Source organism: Trachypithecus francoisi, unplaced genomic scaffold (genome assembly GCF_009764315.1).
Source record: "Trachypithecus francoisi isolate TF-2019V2 unplaced genomic scaffold, Tfra_2.0 Lachesis_group11, whole genome shotgun sequence".
Lineage (NCBI taxonomy): Eukaryota > Metazoa > Chordata > Mammalia > Primates > Cercopithecidae > Trachypithecus > Trachypithecus francoisi.
The window spans coordinates 102,810,613-102,828,646 of record NW_022681456.1 but is presented as its reverse complement, the minus strand read 5'-3'; the positions used below and the strand labels follow the sequence as shown (position 1 = coordinate 102,828,646).

The window sequence follows — 18,034 nt, the reverse complement described above, 5'->3', positions numbered from 1 at the left end:
TTTCTGCTGCTTTTGTTGTTGTTGTTGTTGTTGTTGTTGTTTAGCTGTGCCCTGTCCCCAGGGGTGGAGTCTACAGAGACTGGCAGGCCTCCTTGAACTGCTGTGAGTTCCACCCAGTTTGATCTTCCCAGGGCTTTGTTTACCTACTTAAGCCTCAGCAATGGCAGGCGCCGCTCCCCCAGCCTCACTGCTGCCTTGCAGTTAGATCGCAGACTGCTGTGCTAGCAATGACGAAGGTTCTGTGGGTGTGGGACCCTCCCAGCCAGGTGTGGGATATAATCTCCTGGTGTGCCCGTTTGCTTAAAGCACAGTATTGGGGTGGAGTTACCCGATTTTCCAGGTGTTGTGTGTCTCAGTTCCCCTGGCTAGGAAAAGGGATTCCCTTCCCCGTTGTGCTTCCCAGGTGAGGGGAAGCCTCACCCTGCTTCAGCTCTCGCTGGTCGGGCTGCAACAGCTGACCAGCACCGATTGTCGGGCACTCCCTAGTGAGATAAACCCAGTACCTCTGTTGAAAATGCAGAAATCACCTGTCTTCTGTGTCGCTGGCGCTGGGAGCTGGAGACTGGAGCTATTCCTATTCGGCCATCTTGCTCCACCGGCCTTCTCTCTGTTCTGTTCCGTTTATCTATTTGTTGATTCATGTGACAATATAGTTTTGATTACTATAGCTTTGTACTAAGTACTGAAGCCAGGTAATGTCAGTCCTCCAACTTTGTTCTTCTCTTTTAATATTGTTTTGGCTATTCTGAGTGTTTGTCTCTCCCTGTAATCCTTAGAATCAGTTTGTTGTTATCCACAAAATATCTTGGTAGAATGTTAATTGAAATTTCATTGCAACTCTAGACCAAGGTGAGAAGAACTGACATCTTGACTCTTCTGATTCATGATCATGGAATATGTCTCAATTTAGTAATGATTTCATTCATCAGAGCTTTGTAGATTTTCTCGTATAAATCTTATGCATATTTTGTTAGATTGGCAATTACTATTTCCTTTTTTGGAGGCTAGTGTAAATAGTAATGTGTTTTTAATTTCAAATTCCACTTGCTTTTTGCTAGTGTAAAGGAAAGAGATTGACTTTTTATATAAACCTTGCACTCTACAAGCTTACTATAATTCCGTATTAATTCCAGGAGTTTTTTCATTGATTCTTTGGGATGTTTTTATAGGCAGTCATGTCTCTTGTGAACGAAAGATGGTTTTACTTCTTTCTTCCCAAGATGTAACATCCTTTGTTATTGATCTTAACAGGAAAGCATCAAGTCATCATTAAGTATGTTAGCTGTAGACTTTTTGTAGATGTTCTTTATTAAATTGAGGACATATCTCTTATTTTATAGTTTGAGGGTTTTTAAAAAAAAAAAAAACTGATTTTGTCAAATGCTTTGTCTGCGTCTGTTGATATGATCCTATGATTTTTTTTCGTCTTTAGCTGTCAATGTGATTGATTACATTAGTTGATTTTTGAATGTTGAGCTATCCTTGAATACCTAGGGAAAAACCCAATTGATTGTGATATATTATTCTCTTTATACATTGTTGGATTTCATTGCTAATCCAGTTAATTTGCTAATTTTTGAAGAATTTTTGTATTTATGTTCATACTGCTCTGCAGCTTTCTTACTATGCCTTGGTCTTTTTTTTTTTTTTTTTTTGGTGGGGGGCGGGTAATGCTGGTCTCTTAGAATAAGTTTGAAAGTATTCCCTCTGCTTCTGTCTTCTGGACAAAATTATATTGAATTAGTATAATTTTTCCTTAAATATTTGATAGAATTCACCAAACCCATCTGAAGTTGGTGCTTTATGTTTTGGAAGGTTGTTAATTTTTTAATTAATTTCTTTAATAAGTGTAGGCCTGTCCATATTGTCTATTTCTTCTTTGTGAATTTTGGCAGATTTGTGTATTTTAAAGAATTGGTCCATTTTGTTTCGGTTAAAAAACTTGTAGACATAGATTTGTTCGTAGTATTATTTTATTTTCCTTTTAATTTCCCAGGGATATGCAATGATATCCTCTCTTTTATTTCCAGCATTAGCAATTTGTGCCCTCTCTCTTTTCCTTGGTTAGCCTGGCTAGAGACTTACTGATTTTTATTGATCAAATAAAAACCAAATAGCCAGCTTTTGGTTTTGTTGATTTTTTTTTCTCTATTTTCTGTGTTCAGTTTCGTTAATTTCTGCTCTTATTTGTATTTATTTTCTTTTGCTTGCTTTAATTTGCTCCTCTTTTTTTCCTAAAATGAAAGCTTATTGATTAGTATTGATTTAGTATTTTTCTAATGCTAGAAATATATTCGGAGCACTGCTTTTAGTACCTGTCACAAATTTTGATAAATTGTGTTTTTTTCTTTTAGTTCAGAGTGTTTTTAAATTTCTCTTGAGACATATATATATATATCTCATAAGTTATTTAGAAGTGTGTTGTTATCCAGGTATTTTGGGATTTTTCAGCTATCCTACATCTATAACTATCTAATTTCTACTTGAATTCCGTTATGGTGGGAGAGTGAATATTCTATGATTTCTATTCTTTTAAATTTTTGAAGGTTTGTTTTATGGCCTAGAATGTGGTCTATGCTAGTGAATGTTCCATGTGAGTTTGAGAAGAATGTTTATTTTGCTGTTATTTAATGAAGTCTACAGATACCCAGTATATGCAGTTGATGACAGTTTTGTTGAGTTCAGCTGAGGTCCTTAGAATTTTTTGCCATCTGGATCTGTTCATTTCTGATAGAGGTGTATTGAAGTTTCCAACTAAAATAGTGGACTCATCTTTTCTCCTTGCAATTCTGTCAACCTTTTCTCCCATATTGATACTTTGGTTGTAGGTGAGTTTGCATCCAAATTGTTATGTCTTTTTGGGGAAATTGACCCCTTTATCATTATGTAATGTTCCTTTTTATTCCTGATAATTTATTTTGCTCTGAGGTTTGCTGTGTCTGAAATATAACTAGTATGTCTTTCTTTTAGTGTTAGCATAGTATATCTTTCTCCAACTCTTAATTTTAATCAACACATCTTTACATGAAATTTTTTATTTTGGACAACATATAGTTCAGCCTTTTTTGCTCCACTTCGACAATCTCTGTCTTTTAATTATTGTATTTAGACCATTACTGTTTAAAGTGATTATTGATCTATTTAGAGTAGTGTCTACCATAGCTATTCTTGTTTTCTGTTTTTTACCCTTTTTTTTCCTAATTTTGTCTTCCACACTTTTCTGCCTTCTGTGGTGGTTTTATCTGACCATTTTATATGATTCCATTTTTTCTTTTTCATCAAACTTATCAAATCTTTCTCTTTTTTAATTTCTTTTTATGGTTACTTTAAAGTTTGTACTGTACAATTACAACGAATCCAATTTAACTTTCAGAGAATACTATGCCACTTCATAGATAGTGTTAATACCTTATAATAACATAATAATTCAAATTCTTCCATTCTGTCCCTTGTATCCTTGTTGTCATTCATTTTACTTATACTCAGCAGATATTAATATATGTATAAGTGTACATATCAAATATATTGTTGCTATTATTATTATTATTTGTTTTTTTTTTTTTTTTTGAGACTGAGTCTCGCTCTGCCGCCCAGGCTGGAGTGCAGTGGCCAGATCTCAGCTCACTGCAAGCTCCGCCTCCCGGGTTCACGCCATTCTCCTGCCTCAGCCTCCCCAGTAGCTGGGACTACAGGCGCCCGCCACCTCGCCCAGCTAGTTTTTTGTATTTTTTTTTTAGTAGAGACGGGGTTTCACCGTATTAGCCAGGATGGTCTCGATCTCCTGACCTCGTGATCTGCCCGCCTCGGCCTCCCAAAGTGCTGGGATTACAGGCTTGAGCCACCGCGCCCGGACTGTTGCTATTATTTTAAACAAACCACTAGATAAATTAAGAATAAGAAAAATAAAACTTTTAAAATTTTACCTGCACTTGATACTTCTCCAGTGCCGTTTCATGTGGATCTAACTTACATCATTTTCCTTGTCTCTGAAGAACTCTTTTAACATGTCTTGTTGAACAGATTTTCTAGCAACAGATTATCTCATTTTATCTGATAAAGTCTGTATTTATCCTTCACTTTCAGGGATAATTTTGCAAGGTACACAATTTCAGATTTTTTTATGTATTATTATTATATCATACTATGTATCTCAGCATAGAAATCTAACATGTTCTGTAGAAAAACATGGCAATGCATACTTTTAGGAATTCATGTATACTCTCCTCTAATCTTATGGTTTAAAGTGTCCATCACCTTATTAAAGATTTTATATTAAAATTGTGCAGCTGCTATTAATCTTCTTTGATCCATGAAATTCTCTTTTCCTTGTAGGTCACTCCTAATACTTGCAATGCCATTTTCTACAAAGTTATTCTATACTTCTTGTTTTAGATTGTTGTTAAAACAATATTTAATTTAAAAAGAATAAAATTCCATCCATGATTTCTCAGTAAAGTGTCCTGTTTTATGGGCCTTTTCAATATTTATTCACGTGTACGTTATTTTACATAGTTACAGTGATGATAATGGTTTCAATAATTGCATATCTTTTCTTCAAATAACATTTTATAAACATATATCTAGCTTGAGGCATAGTTTTTATTTAATTATACCATACTCCTTGTTGTACATTTAAAATGTTTTGGGTTTTGCACTTTCTAAGGAATGTTGCCATATACATCTTCATGCATATTGTTTTTATTCCTTTGTATTACATGAAGTGCCCTGCTTTTACAAATAATCCATTGTCAAAGATACAAGGCTGATTAATAAACTTTCATGATATAAGAGTTTTTATTTCCATGAGAGCTAAAAATTTTGACATTGATAATTCTACTTTACCTTTACAGCTAGATTCTTCAATTATGTTATTTCAATATTATGTTCTGGTCTTTGAATAGAACTCATGTAGACTGTCCTGTGTCCAATAAATATCTAGCTAAGGCTGACAATTCATTTGTTTTAAAACGTTTAATGTTTTTCATTTTATCACACTTGCATTCAGCTTATGAACTCTGTGCCTCTTATCACTTGTTTCAAGACTTTTCATTTTCCTTTTTTTATAACAAAATAATTTGGGTGAAATTCAATGTTCTGTCATAGAAACACAATACAAATGATAAGAGCTATGCACCTGAAACTGATTTCATGTCTGGTAGATTCTCACTCTGCAATAAAGTATTCCTTTGTCAACTGATTTTTTTAAAAGTCTGATTCTAACTATATTAGGCACTTTACTGTGTAATTTATGAAAGTGGAGTTTATAAAATAGACATGCATGAAAAATTGAAGACTAAGTATGTAGTATTTTCTGATGATAAATTTTTAGGAATAGGAATTGTAGAGCATAAGGATGTTTATGACACTTAAGCATCAAATTGTTTCCTGAAAAGTACTGTGTTACATTATGCTACACTTTGCAAGTGTGCATTAATCTGTTTCTTTTTTTTCTCTTCTGCTATGGTATGGATGTTCATGTCCCTTCTAAAATTCCTACTGAAACTTCAGCTCCTTTGTAATGTCCATATCTCCAGTAGTAAGAGGTGGGCCCTTTGAGAGTTGATTAGGTCATGAGGACTCCACTATATATATGGGACTAGTACCTTACAAAAGGGCTTAAGGGGCAAGTTTGGCTCTTCCACCATTCCACCATGTGAGAACATGGCCTTTGTCTGCTCAGGACATAGCATTCAAGGATCGTCTTTGAAGCAGAGAACAGGTCCTCACCAGATACTGAACCTTAGACTTTCTAGCTTCCAAAACTAAGAGAAATTTTTATTATGTATAAATCACCCACTCTGTGGTATTTTGTTACAGCAGCACAAATGGACTAAGATACTTGCTAAAATAATTATCTTATATACATGCATTATTTATTTCAAATGCCCATTTGTAGGCAACTGTTAGGTTGAAATACGTTTATGGATGCTCCCTTACTTAATGATGGTTTGACTTCGTATTTTTCAACTTTCTGATGTGAGAAAGCTGTATGCATTCAGTAGAAACCATAACCCCATCATGAGTTGAGAGACTTACAACTTAAAATAGTTTCACCTTAGGATGCATTTTCAATTTATGATATTTTTGACATAGAATGGATTTATAATGGCATAACCCCATCTTAAGTTGAGGAGCATCTGTACTGTGTTGTTCATAGGCACTCATAGGGAATAATAGAGTTGGGAAACATTTTCAAAAGCTATTTCACTTGAAAATGGTTGAAACAGAAATAATCCTCTGCTTCAATTCAGGATTGTCACAATCTTTGGCATTTAATAAAACATACACTGTCCAAATATAGAGACATCATTATGAAAATATAAACCAGGCCCGCCTTTTTAATGCTGATACATCTCCCAATTTTTGTGTCATTCCTAATTACTTCCTTAAGGCAAAGTCCTACTTAAATAGGAAGAACAACTTATTTGCTAATTTGTTTCTCATACCTGTTAGTAATATGGCTGTTTGGTTGAAGTAAATCTGCTATTATATTGTAGTTTTATGTTTTATTCATAGAAAGAAGCTTATTGCTATTATTTTGGGTTTGTAGTAACTTCTGTAAGTAGACTTAATCTCACAGTTTATCTATGCTAGGTTTTCTTTCCACGTAACATTTAATTTGTTGGCCCATAAATGGGTGAAATGTTCGTGAATCATTTTAAGAAGTTTCTTAAATTTATTTAGTGTCTTTTAAGTCATGTTAAGTGGAGGCATATTTATGAATATGTGTGTTTAAGATAATCTTACCAGATCCCTTGGTCTTATTCAGTGTTTAAGTTTATGGAAGGTAAAATAAGATGCTCATGAGTTTCTGTTACAGAAGATATACTAACCCCCCCCACATACAAACAATACACAAAATAATGTGAAATTTGTGAATGTATGATCAGTGGAATTTTATACCTGAACATGAGCCACCGTGATTGCTTAGTCTAAAATTTAATGTACAAAAAACTGCCACGTGTGATTGTTATTAAATCTGTTTACAGTATCTTTTGTGACTCACATTGCAGGAAATAAGTGGTTTTTTATTTTTGTTTTTGTTTTTTTATTTTTTATTTTTTACAAGAAACAAGTAAAAACCATAGAACCTCTATATTTATATTTGAGTCTGAATCAAACATTTTCACTTGGAATAATTTTTTCCAAAGCGGGGGAAAACAACTCTTTTTGAATGCCTTTATTTTAGGTTAACTTTTTCAACCTTTAACACCCTTGCATTAAGTATCTAATGTATTAGTGGAACTCTATGGTTTGCATTTATTTCTTCAATTTGCTAAAAAAAAAAAAAAGTCTACTAAACTTTCAATTTTTAAAAAGTGATTAATGGAATATCTTAGATAAGCAAAGTGTAATAAACTCTTCACTATTTTTAGATGAGGTCTACTGATACAGATTTCAGTTAATTTTCCTAATGCTTTTTTAAATTCTGGAAGGCCATCTTGTCAACCAGCGCAACCAGGGTAAATGACCACATGTAACCTATGTTACTGTGAAAACAAAGCAATATTAACTTTTCTTTAACTAGTGACTTTGATTATAAGTAGGAATAGTAGTGAAGCTGTTTGGCCTGTTTTCTTTCTCCTATATTGCCTTACTAGGTATGATGATAAGTAGTTATTGCCTAATTACAGAGCCCTGCTGTGAAATGAACACAGCCTGCATGTGTCCTATGCCTTTAACCCAGTTTGTATACAAACCAATTAGTATACCAGTCTAAAGCTAATGATTGCACAACTCTTAATTTTAGATTGATCATTGTTCTATATGTAAAAACTCTTAGAAGAAAATACAGTAGAAGATCTTCTTGACCTGGATGTAGGCAATAATTTTGTAGAAAACACAAAGCAATAGCCAAAAAAGAAAAATAGATAAATTAGGGTTTATCTCATTGAAAACTTTTAAACTTCTGCTACTTGAAAGACATTGTTGAGAAAGTATCAACAATTGCTGCTTAGTAATAAAAAAGAATCAACTACAGATACATACAACTAACTTGTATGGATGAGTATTACAGATTTTTTGGCAGAGCAATGAAACCTGTGTGTATACATATATGTATATATCTCATATATATACATACCTATATGCGTGTATGCATATGATATATGATCAGAGGAGAATATCAGAACTGTTGTTGCTTTGAGGTAAAGGGAATTTTTGGGGGCAATGAAAAAAGTTCTATATCATGATAAAGATGTGTATCACACAGCTAAGTGCATAACTAAGATTGTTCAAAATTGTATAGCTAAGATTTGTGTATTTTCATGTATGTAAAATTTACCTAAAGAAAAAGAATTTTAAAATCATCATTATCAAGTAGGTAGTGGGTGGCATTACAGATGATAAAAGATTGGCAGAATGTTGATAATTGTTGAAAGTGAATGATAGGTGTAGAGAGTTCCATTATTCTATTTTGTTTACTATCTATATGTTTAAAGCATTCTGCAGTAAATGTTTAAGTATGAAAAGACCAACCACAAACAAAAGAGGAATTACTAGTGCCTGTTTATTCAGAGAACACATTGAATGCAAGAGGATGTGTTATCATTCTCTAGGTGATAGACTGAGGAGTATTAAGAATGAAGTGTTGAGAAAAGGCTATTTCAGGCATTCATGAAAATTCATGGCATATTTTACTTAGAACCACATTGTTATGTGTATGAAATGATTAGGAGTTTAGACTCTATATGATAGACCAGAGTTTTTGAGTCCTTGTTTGCCAAGGATTCTTTGAAGATTTGAACTCACAGTGTCATTGTACATAGCTCTGAAAACATAATACAAGGGCAATTTTCTGAAAAGGCCAATTTGCTGCTGTGAATGGCACATACTGTGTAATAAGGCTGTTTTAGATTTTTAGAATGATCTGAAAAAGATTTGTGAAGTTTGAAAGTTTCACATACCAAGAACAAAAATATACTTTCAACTTCCTAGCTTATCTTTCTTGTTCACTCAGAGGGCATGGATCTAGAATACCAAATTAAAAAGGGAGTGAGTATGAGCTGGGACGATAAACTCTTGAGTGAGTATTCTGTATTTGCAGTAGATAGCAATGAGAAAGTGTATATGTTCATTTTAGATCAGAAACAAAAACCGATTTTGAAATAATTGACAATATTTTACAAGGGAACAGGGTTTTAAAGTATTTTATGATCAAATGTCAAAGTGTGTTTGTTTGTTTGTTTGTTTGTTTTCATGAATGAAGGGAATAAGTGCCTAACTTGTCTCAGATTTTGGTATCAATTCTATAACTGTTTCCTATAAGAAGAAAGGCCTGTATAAAATAATACTGAATATATGCAGGAGGCTTTTGTAAGGTAACCTTGTTTATGTGTCCATATATAGATTGTATGTTACAACGGCTCACAGCTTAAAAGGTTTCTAGTATCCTGTATCTGTTGAAGTTGGAAGGAGAAGAAAATACGATGTTCTGTAATTTTTTTAAGTAGAAATCTGATGGTTTTAATTTATTTCTTCCAAGTTCTAGTTTAATGAATTATCTGTTATAATCTAGATCTCTAATTCTTCTCCCTTAATGGTTAATTAGGATAATCCTGAAAAGGAGTCCTAGATTAAAAAATGAATAAATAAAAGAGTTAAGCAACATTTCTTAGTCTAGGTTATATTCCATTTTCTTGTCAGAGCTATAATTTGCTGCCCTTGACCTCTCTTCTAAACTTTAAACTAATACTTCAACAGACTTCTGAACAGCATACTGAAAGTTAATATTCCATTGGCATCTTTAATTCAACATTTCCAAAACCAAGCAATTTGCTCTGTTGTTCTCAAGCCTATTTCTCTTCCTTTTGTCTGGTTATGACATCACCATTTGTCCAGGTACCCAAGCTGCAGATCTTACTCATCTTTACTCATTCTTCTGTCTTCTCTGCCTGATTAATTGCTATCTCTTAGTGACTCTATGTTGTGAAATTTCTATTCTTCCTTTCTAGTCCCACTTCCCATATTGTTTTTTTTCTGGTTGAGGAGTTTTCTTTGCCCCTTGAAATTTTATTCTTTTCATTTCACACACCACTCTGCATCAGGTAGTATGATTATCATACAAGCAATTTAAAAATGTTCTATTTCTTAATTTGCAAACATCCAGACAATTTGACCTCATCCTACCTTTGTTAGTTTAAGCTCCTCCCACAGCCTTCACATATTCATGCTTGTGTTCCTGGAGTACTCTTTATTTCTCCTAGAATAGGAACTAACATGTTCCTTCTGCCTAGAAAACCCTCTTTTCCTTTTTTTCTGTTAGATCCCACTTTTACCTTGGAGCCCTTCTCACATTTAACTATACAAATTGTTTCTGATATGCCTTGTCAGAAATTAAACAATTATTTCCTATACCTTTACCTAGGTATTTTTTCCTTTTTAATGTGATCTTATGTTTCATGTTACTTTTTTTTTCATTAGATTATGACAAGATCTTTAGGACCATGTATGCAATCTGTTATACATATACACATTTGGTAAGTTGAGTTTGATTCCCCAAATGGATTCTCAGTGAATGTGTGCAGTTATTCAAATGGCGAACACTGGCTTATCTTGGTACTTTACTGAACCCTAAATATACAAAATTATGCCTTAGATTTGCCTTAATATATGGTTATTTGTAGAGTTTGGATTTACACTTGGATGGTGCATGGACACATGCCTTTGTTATCTTCTCACTTTGTGATACAAATTATGATCTGGTTGATCTAAAAAGAGGACATTGATAGTTCATGTTGTAGAAGTGGCTAAAAGTCCATTTGCTCTATCCTCTTTTTATTCACTAGCTGAATGTGGAGGGCTTTATGTTAATAGGACAAGATGGGGCCACAGAATGAAAGGAGACTGGGCTTTCAAGTCACTGGTGATGAGACCATCCATGAACATTGGACTGTTAGAAACATTAAAATTAAACTGATTGTATTAAACTCTGAGACTAAGGGGTTGTAATAATAGCTAATATTGCCCTAATCATCACTGCATATATTATTTTTATTAATGGCTGCTCTCATGAAGACAGTACATGGTTAAACATCTTGAGGAAAGCATGCATGGTTTTAAGGGAATTGAAACCAGGTCACATGAAGAATCACTAATGCAAGTGTCAGTGTCTGATCTGGAGGAGAACTTTTGGGAGATGTGAGGAAAAGCAGGATTGTTCTTTTTAATTTTTAAAAAGAAGTTAGACTGTTTTTTGTGACTCAAGCAGACCGAGTTGAGTTTGTATGAAAACAAGTTTTTAGCTCATTATAACATAACTTTCTAGCACAGTGGAACAAACTCATAGGAAATGGTATTTTCTGCATATATATGGGGATATTTACTCTGGGAGACCACTTGTTTAGATTGTTTTTGTTAACAAACTCTTACATTTGTAAAGAGTTATAACACTTTTTAAAAAATACTTTCACACAGATTATTTCAGATGGTCATCATGTTAGTCCTGTGAGGTGGCATTTTTCTCATTTTGTAGAAAAACTGAAGCGATGTTACATGACATGACCACTTCATCTGAAGGAGCTAATCCTTCCTCTTCTCTTACTTTTTTAATTTCATCAACCTTTTATTCCCTTCACAGCTCATAATAACTTCTGAAATTACATTATTCCTGTATTTATTACTTGTTTGTGGTGATTTTCACTTTTTAGAATGTGGATGTCTGAGAGTAGATACTTTTCACCTGTCTTTTTTACTTGTTACCCCAGTCTTATGACTACCTGGTACAATGCAGGCAATCGGTACATACTTATTAATAAGTATATGAATGATTTGTCCTTCATTCTGCTAACAAATGTCAGACCTAAAACCAGAACCATGTTCTTCAAATTCTATGTCCCTTATACTTTCTGTTGGTAGTAGAACTAGATAATGTAAATTTCCTTTCCATCATAATATTCTATCATTCTGACATTTGCTCAGATTATCTAGTTTGTCCTTCTCCACTTGTTTATTTTTGTACAGGTCTGTTGGTGCATTCCCTCCTATTATTCATTGATTGGATTATTCATTCAATAAGCATTTGTTAATTACTTACCTGGCCTCATGCTAGGAGTTAGGAACATACAAACAAGAAGAAAACAGGAGTCCGAGTCTCAAGGATACACTCCTGTTAACCTCAAATATCTGAAAAAAGCAGTGAGCAACAGTGAAAACAGCTGATTACTATGGAACTTTATCAGGCAGAAAGGAAAAGAACATACTTATTGTAAAAATAATAGTTAAAACAAAAATAAAAACTGACCACATAGCAGTAATGCCAAGGGATATAGAGAACAAGAGACAAAAACAGGCTGAGAAAAAGCAAATAAAAGAGGCTGTGTAGAGCAAAGTGTTTGTAAATTTTTATTTATTCTTTCATTCATTCATGCATGCATGAATGCCTGTGTTTGCTTTATTCCATAAATACACTGAGAGCCTCTAGAGGGTAAACTTCTGTAAGGTCTAATGGAAGCAACAAATGGATGGCAGGCAACAGAATGTTTGATAGTACTTAATGCCAACAGAAAGAAAAACTACTATGACGATGAAAAAAAAGAAAAATGAGACTAGCAGTAGAGCCATTGGCATTGAGACTTAGACATGTGTGTGTGACACTATTAGCATGTACTCTTGATAGTTTCTCAAGATAACTGAGATAAAGGAGCATTTTTTAAAACTCTGTCAGGGGTTTATACTTGCACAAAACAGAATAAAATTACTAGAAAAACAAAATGGAAAATAAATAAAGTATAACTCTGATGTTTTATTATTAGGTCCAATAGATATAAAAATTAATAAATGTTTATAAAACTTGCTAAACACAAACTATAAATTTCTATACTGTGGTAACAATAGTTTACAGAACCTGTTTACTGGTTTTTGACCATATGATTTCTATATCCCTAAGCCCTTCAGTCTAGGGGAATGGTGATAGCATCATTGGTCATAGGCCTCTAGGAATAGCATAGCCCTATTTCTCTAGGGTTATTTAACAAACTGAATGATAGCACAGTAAATTCATTTAATGTGCCCCTGATGGAATTGTTGTGCTAAAGAATTTATTCGTTGTAGAAGTCTGCCCATCAGCAACAAATTAAATTATATCTTATGAAACCTATTGAGATGGAGAAAAATGGCATTCATTTACAAAAATTTTCTATCACAATTTTTAAATGCTGAGATTTGTCTTGGGGCATAGATAACAATAATTTAGAAATTTATTTTCCTCTGAACAATTCATATTTCAATTGTGATGGGTAAGATTGTATGAATGTAATATTTGTGAAAAATAATCACAAAATAAAACTTGGGCAGCCAACTAGCCAAGAGAGATGACATTTGGAGAATAGTACCAATATAAGTCCTGTGGAGATACTTCCTCTACCATTTTAAGATGGAATACTATGCAGCCATTAAAAAGACAAGGTCATGTGTTTGTGGGAACATGGATGGAGCTGGAGGCTATTACCTTTAGCAAACTAATGCAGGAATAGAATACCAAATACCTCATGTTCTCACTTACAAGTGAGAACTAAATATAAGAACTCATGAATACAAAAGAAGGGAACAACAGACACTGGGGTCTACTTTGAGGGTGGAGGGTAGGAGGAGGGAGAGGAGCAATAAAGATAACTCTCGGGTACTGGGCTTCATACTTTGGTGATGAAATAATCTGTACAGCAAACCCACGTGACACAAGTTCAACTGTGTAACAAACTTTCATGTGTACTCCTGAACCTAAAATAAAAGTTTTTCTTAAAGATTTTTTTTTTCCCCCCAAAAAAGCAATTCCTTCTGTTCAATCATGGGAGGATAGAAAGATTAGGAATTTATTAAAAACAATAGAAACATTTCAGCAGACAGTATCCTGCCCCACCACCTTTTCTTTTTTTTCTCACTTCTATATTAGCTAACCTATACCTTTTCTCCTTCTGATGTTTTGACCTAGTATCATCATAAAGAAATTTAAAATGTTAGTCTTAGTTATATATCAGTTTGTTTAAATCTATTTTCAAAGGAATGCTATCTAACACTTACATTTATTATTGGCAGGTACAGTTTTAGGAACTAATATCAAGTGAGTGATAATTTAGTTGACATTTGACTATTTAATGGTGGGTATTAGAATTATTTGGGATGGTTGGATAACTTGCCAAGGGTTCAGAGCTGGATTTGGTGAATTAAAACAGTAATCTGTCCTACCTCTTAGTCCCCCTCCCCCACAAAATACCCCAGATCACTAAAATGACACATAAAGGGACTGAAACAAAGCCAACAAGCAAAAACTAACTAGGACAAATAAAAATGAAAGGAGATAACAGGTGTACAATTGTCAACTGATTTAGCAGAGAAAAGCAAGTTGTAATCTTAGTTTATTGAGGTGAAACCCATGAAGAAGCTGGTTTGTCCTGCAAAACCCTCGAAAGCCATGGGTACAAACACTAGGTGCCGTGTAGCTCTGAAAACAAGAGGAATGGTTGAAAGTCCATATGACTTAGCAGTTGTGTTCCCAAGTCCTCTTGTGCACTGTTTCAGTCAGCTCAGGCTGCCATTAAAAAGCACCCACCATAGATTGGCTTAAACAACAGGAATTTATATTTACAGTTCTGGAGGCTAGAAAGTCCAAGATCAAGGTTTCTGCTGAGTAGGCCTCTTCTTTTGGCTTATAGGTAGCCACAGTCTTGCTGTGTGCGCACACAGAGGGAATGTGCGAGTGCGCTTTTCCCTATCCTCAGGACTTTGTCTAACCCCAGTTACCTCCTAAAGACCCTATCTCCAACTGCTATCACATTGCGGGTTAGGGCTTCGGCATATAAATTTGTGGGGGAGGGAGGGAGGTAAAAAATATTTAATCCTTAACACACACCATACTTAAGTAGGGGACTTATTGTACACCCTAGCAGAACAAAAGAGAAATCAAAGCAGATAATCTCTGAACTCATAAAGAGCAAGAGAAGGCATGGGATAAAAACAAGGAGATTAAACCAAAGACCATTACTGAGCAGTGAGGTCTCCACTATGCTTCTTAACACATTGATCCTAGAATGCTGAAAGTTTGACTCATAGTACCACTTAGGAGACTGGAGAATTTTTTTCTAAGCAAGAAGACTGGCTCAAGAGAAAATGTTCATAGAACTAACATTTGGGAATCTCCACAACCATGAAAAATTAGTTCAATACCTTTTGTGGCTATTGTGAAGCTTACTCACATACACAGAATTTCCTTTCAACATTTTTGTGTTTGAGGTTTTAATATGAATGAACATAAAATTGTTACCAAACAAAAACATCTCAAATGAAAAAGTTACTGACTCGAACAAATGAAAAGAAACTTCAAGGAAACAGAGACAGTCCAGAAGTAGGGAGAGCCCTCCCCTTCAAAAAACTATAAAAAATATTTATATAGTTTTTTGTAGTTTTAATATAAATACAGTTTTATGAAGGTGAGAGGTCCTCCTACTTCAAGTGATCCTCCCACCTCAGCCTCCCAAGTAGCTGGGACTATAGGCTCATGCCACTATGCCCAACTAATTGTTGTATTTTTTGTAGAGACCAGGGTTTTGTCCTGTTGCCCAGGCTGATCTCTAACTCCTGGACTCAAGTGATCTGTCCATCTTAGCCTCTCAAGGTGTTGGATTTACATGTGTGAGCCACCTTGTACATCCTCAAAAAAACTATAATTATGATTTGTAAGAGAGAGAAAAGAACCAAATAACTGCAACAAAAATGCCCACTTCAGAAAGGGAGAATGATGAAATAAATAGCAGTGATTGGTCAGTAGTAAATACAAAGTATTTCTGGACAAAAAGCAAGGATTCCTTTCTCCAAGGGTGGAACAATTTCATTGATTAGTTGCTCTAACAGTCCATGATTCTTTTCTGTAGAGGTGTCTCCTTTGTTAGAAAAGGTGTAATTTGGTGTTTTTTCTAGAGTACAGTTTTTGAGAGTATGCAGTAAAATATAAAACTTGCTCAATCTTCAGCCTGTTAATATGGTTTCTAGGAGTTTCTCGTAAGGCTATAATTGTAAAGTTTCACAAAGATGCATGCACAAAAATAAACATTTTTTAAAGTGAAAAATTGGAAACAACGTAAAAGTCTATAAAAAGGAGAATGGCAAAATATATATTAAATTTAACAAAACAAAATGAATAATGCTATACCATAGAGTTCCAAAAGGTTACAGAATAATATTTATATATAAATTCATTATATAAAACATTTAATAAACAGCTCTCCAGAAGGATGTTTGCCTAAATGCTATCAGTGATTTTCTTTGGGTAATGAGACACTGGGAAATTTTCACTTCTTTATATTTTGTATAATTAGCATATATCAGTTTTACAAAAATCAAAATATATTTTATTGAAGCATATGGATTTTGAGTAGCCTCTTGTGAATTATTTGTTTGCTTTACAAATTATCTGTGTTTAATTTTAAGATCTAAATTTTGGCTGGGCACGGTGGCTCATGCCTGTAATCCCAGCACTTTTGTGGGAAGCTGAGGTGGGAAGATCACGTGAATCCAGGAGTTCAATTCCAGCCTGGTCAACATAGAGGAGGGAGGGAGGGAGGGAGGGAGGGAGGGAGGGAGGGAGGGAGAAAAGAAGAAGGGAGGGAAAGAAAAAGAAAAAAGAAAGAAAGGAGAAATTTTCCCCTTGCCATTAAGTATCTTTCTGAATCATCTGTCTTAATACCAATTGCAATTTGTTCAGGAAATCATCTTATTTTAATAGTAATAGTAGTCTGAAATGACCAAATTGGAAGCATAGATTAGTCTTATTCTATTACAGCAAAATCAAAATGAGGTCTTACTTGACATACTGATTACATTATGTAGCTTTTATTTACTATAAGTAATAACGAGGTATAATGTACTGGGCTGCTTTTAGTATTAATTACTACTACTGATAATGATTATATAGGGTATGATTATTGTTGAAATAATTAAAGACCTAGTAACTTACCTAGGCTCTCTAAGTCTCCGCTGACTCATCTGAAAATGAGAAGAATGTGGACGAATACAGCAGTTTGTTGTGAGAGTTTAATGTGGTACTACTACATGTAAAGCACTTTCAACAGTGCCTGGAACCGCAAAAGTGCTGTTATTATCTGTAAGTTTGAGAAAAGCCAGTAACCCAGTTGTATTTTCTCAGGTGAATCTGTGATTTTACTTAGGTTACATTTTATGTAGGATGCTTCTTTCAAACAGTAATTTCAGGTTTATTCTTAAACAAGTTCAAAAATTCTCTTCTATTGTAGGATACTGTCAGAATTAAGAAATGACATTCAGGAATGAATTTTATAAACATTACATTGTCATTTTAGCTAATGCACCCTCTTCAAATTTAGTTTTTATTGGACCAGTTAGGGAATTTCGCCCACTTATAACAAATCACTTAGTGATTTATATTAGTTTCACTTTGCTAGCATTACCAGTTCTTTTTAAGCAATATTTGTGTTCTAATTTTTAATAACTCCAAAAAATTTATTATATATTTTAATTCTAAACATTTTTGTTTTATTTGTGTTATGTTTACCTCTTCCCAAGTCTAAACTGAATATTTTCAGTCTCTTATAATTTTTTATCATTTTTAAGTCTAATTATTTGCCTGGTATATATCTTTGCATATTTTCTCATATGTATATTTCAAATAGGATTAGGTATTGTTTCTGATCCTATGAAATTCTGTGTGCATCTAGATTTATGTAGAATACAAAATTAAAGTCTGTTATTAATACTTATACATTAATTATGTGGTAAGTCTACTCATTTGTTAATTAGCTGCCTTACATAATTTCATATAGTACTCATAATTTCTGAGTCATGTAATGATTTATATCACAGTTTGGATTTGTTGTTAAGGAAAAAAACACATCTTTCATGTGATTTTACTTATTCTCTTGAAAAACAGATGAAAAGTAGCATAATTAGAAACAAGAATAATAGACTATCTTAAGTAGACATGGACTGCTTGGTCACTTACTCTCAGTATAGACTCTCTCCCTAAAAATGTTTTAAATAAGAACAACTTTAAAAGACATAAATCTTTTTT

General features: G+C 33.8%; 1 protein-coding gene across 16 annotated transcripts in view; it reads left to right on the top strand.

The window, feature by feature from the left end:
• CCDC91 (coiled-coil domain containing 91) overlaps positions 1 to 18,034 on the top strand; it is a 367,727-nt gene that overhangs the window by 254,066 nt on the left and 95,627 nt on the right. The gene's annotated exons all lie outside the window — the stretch shown is intronic.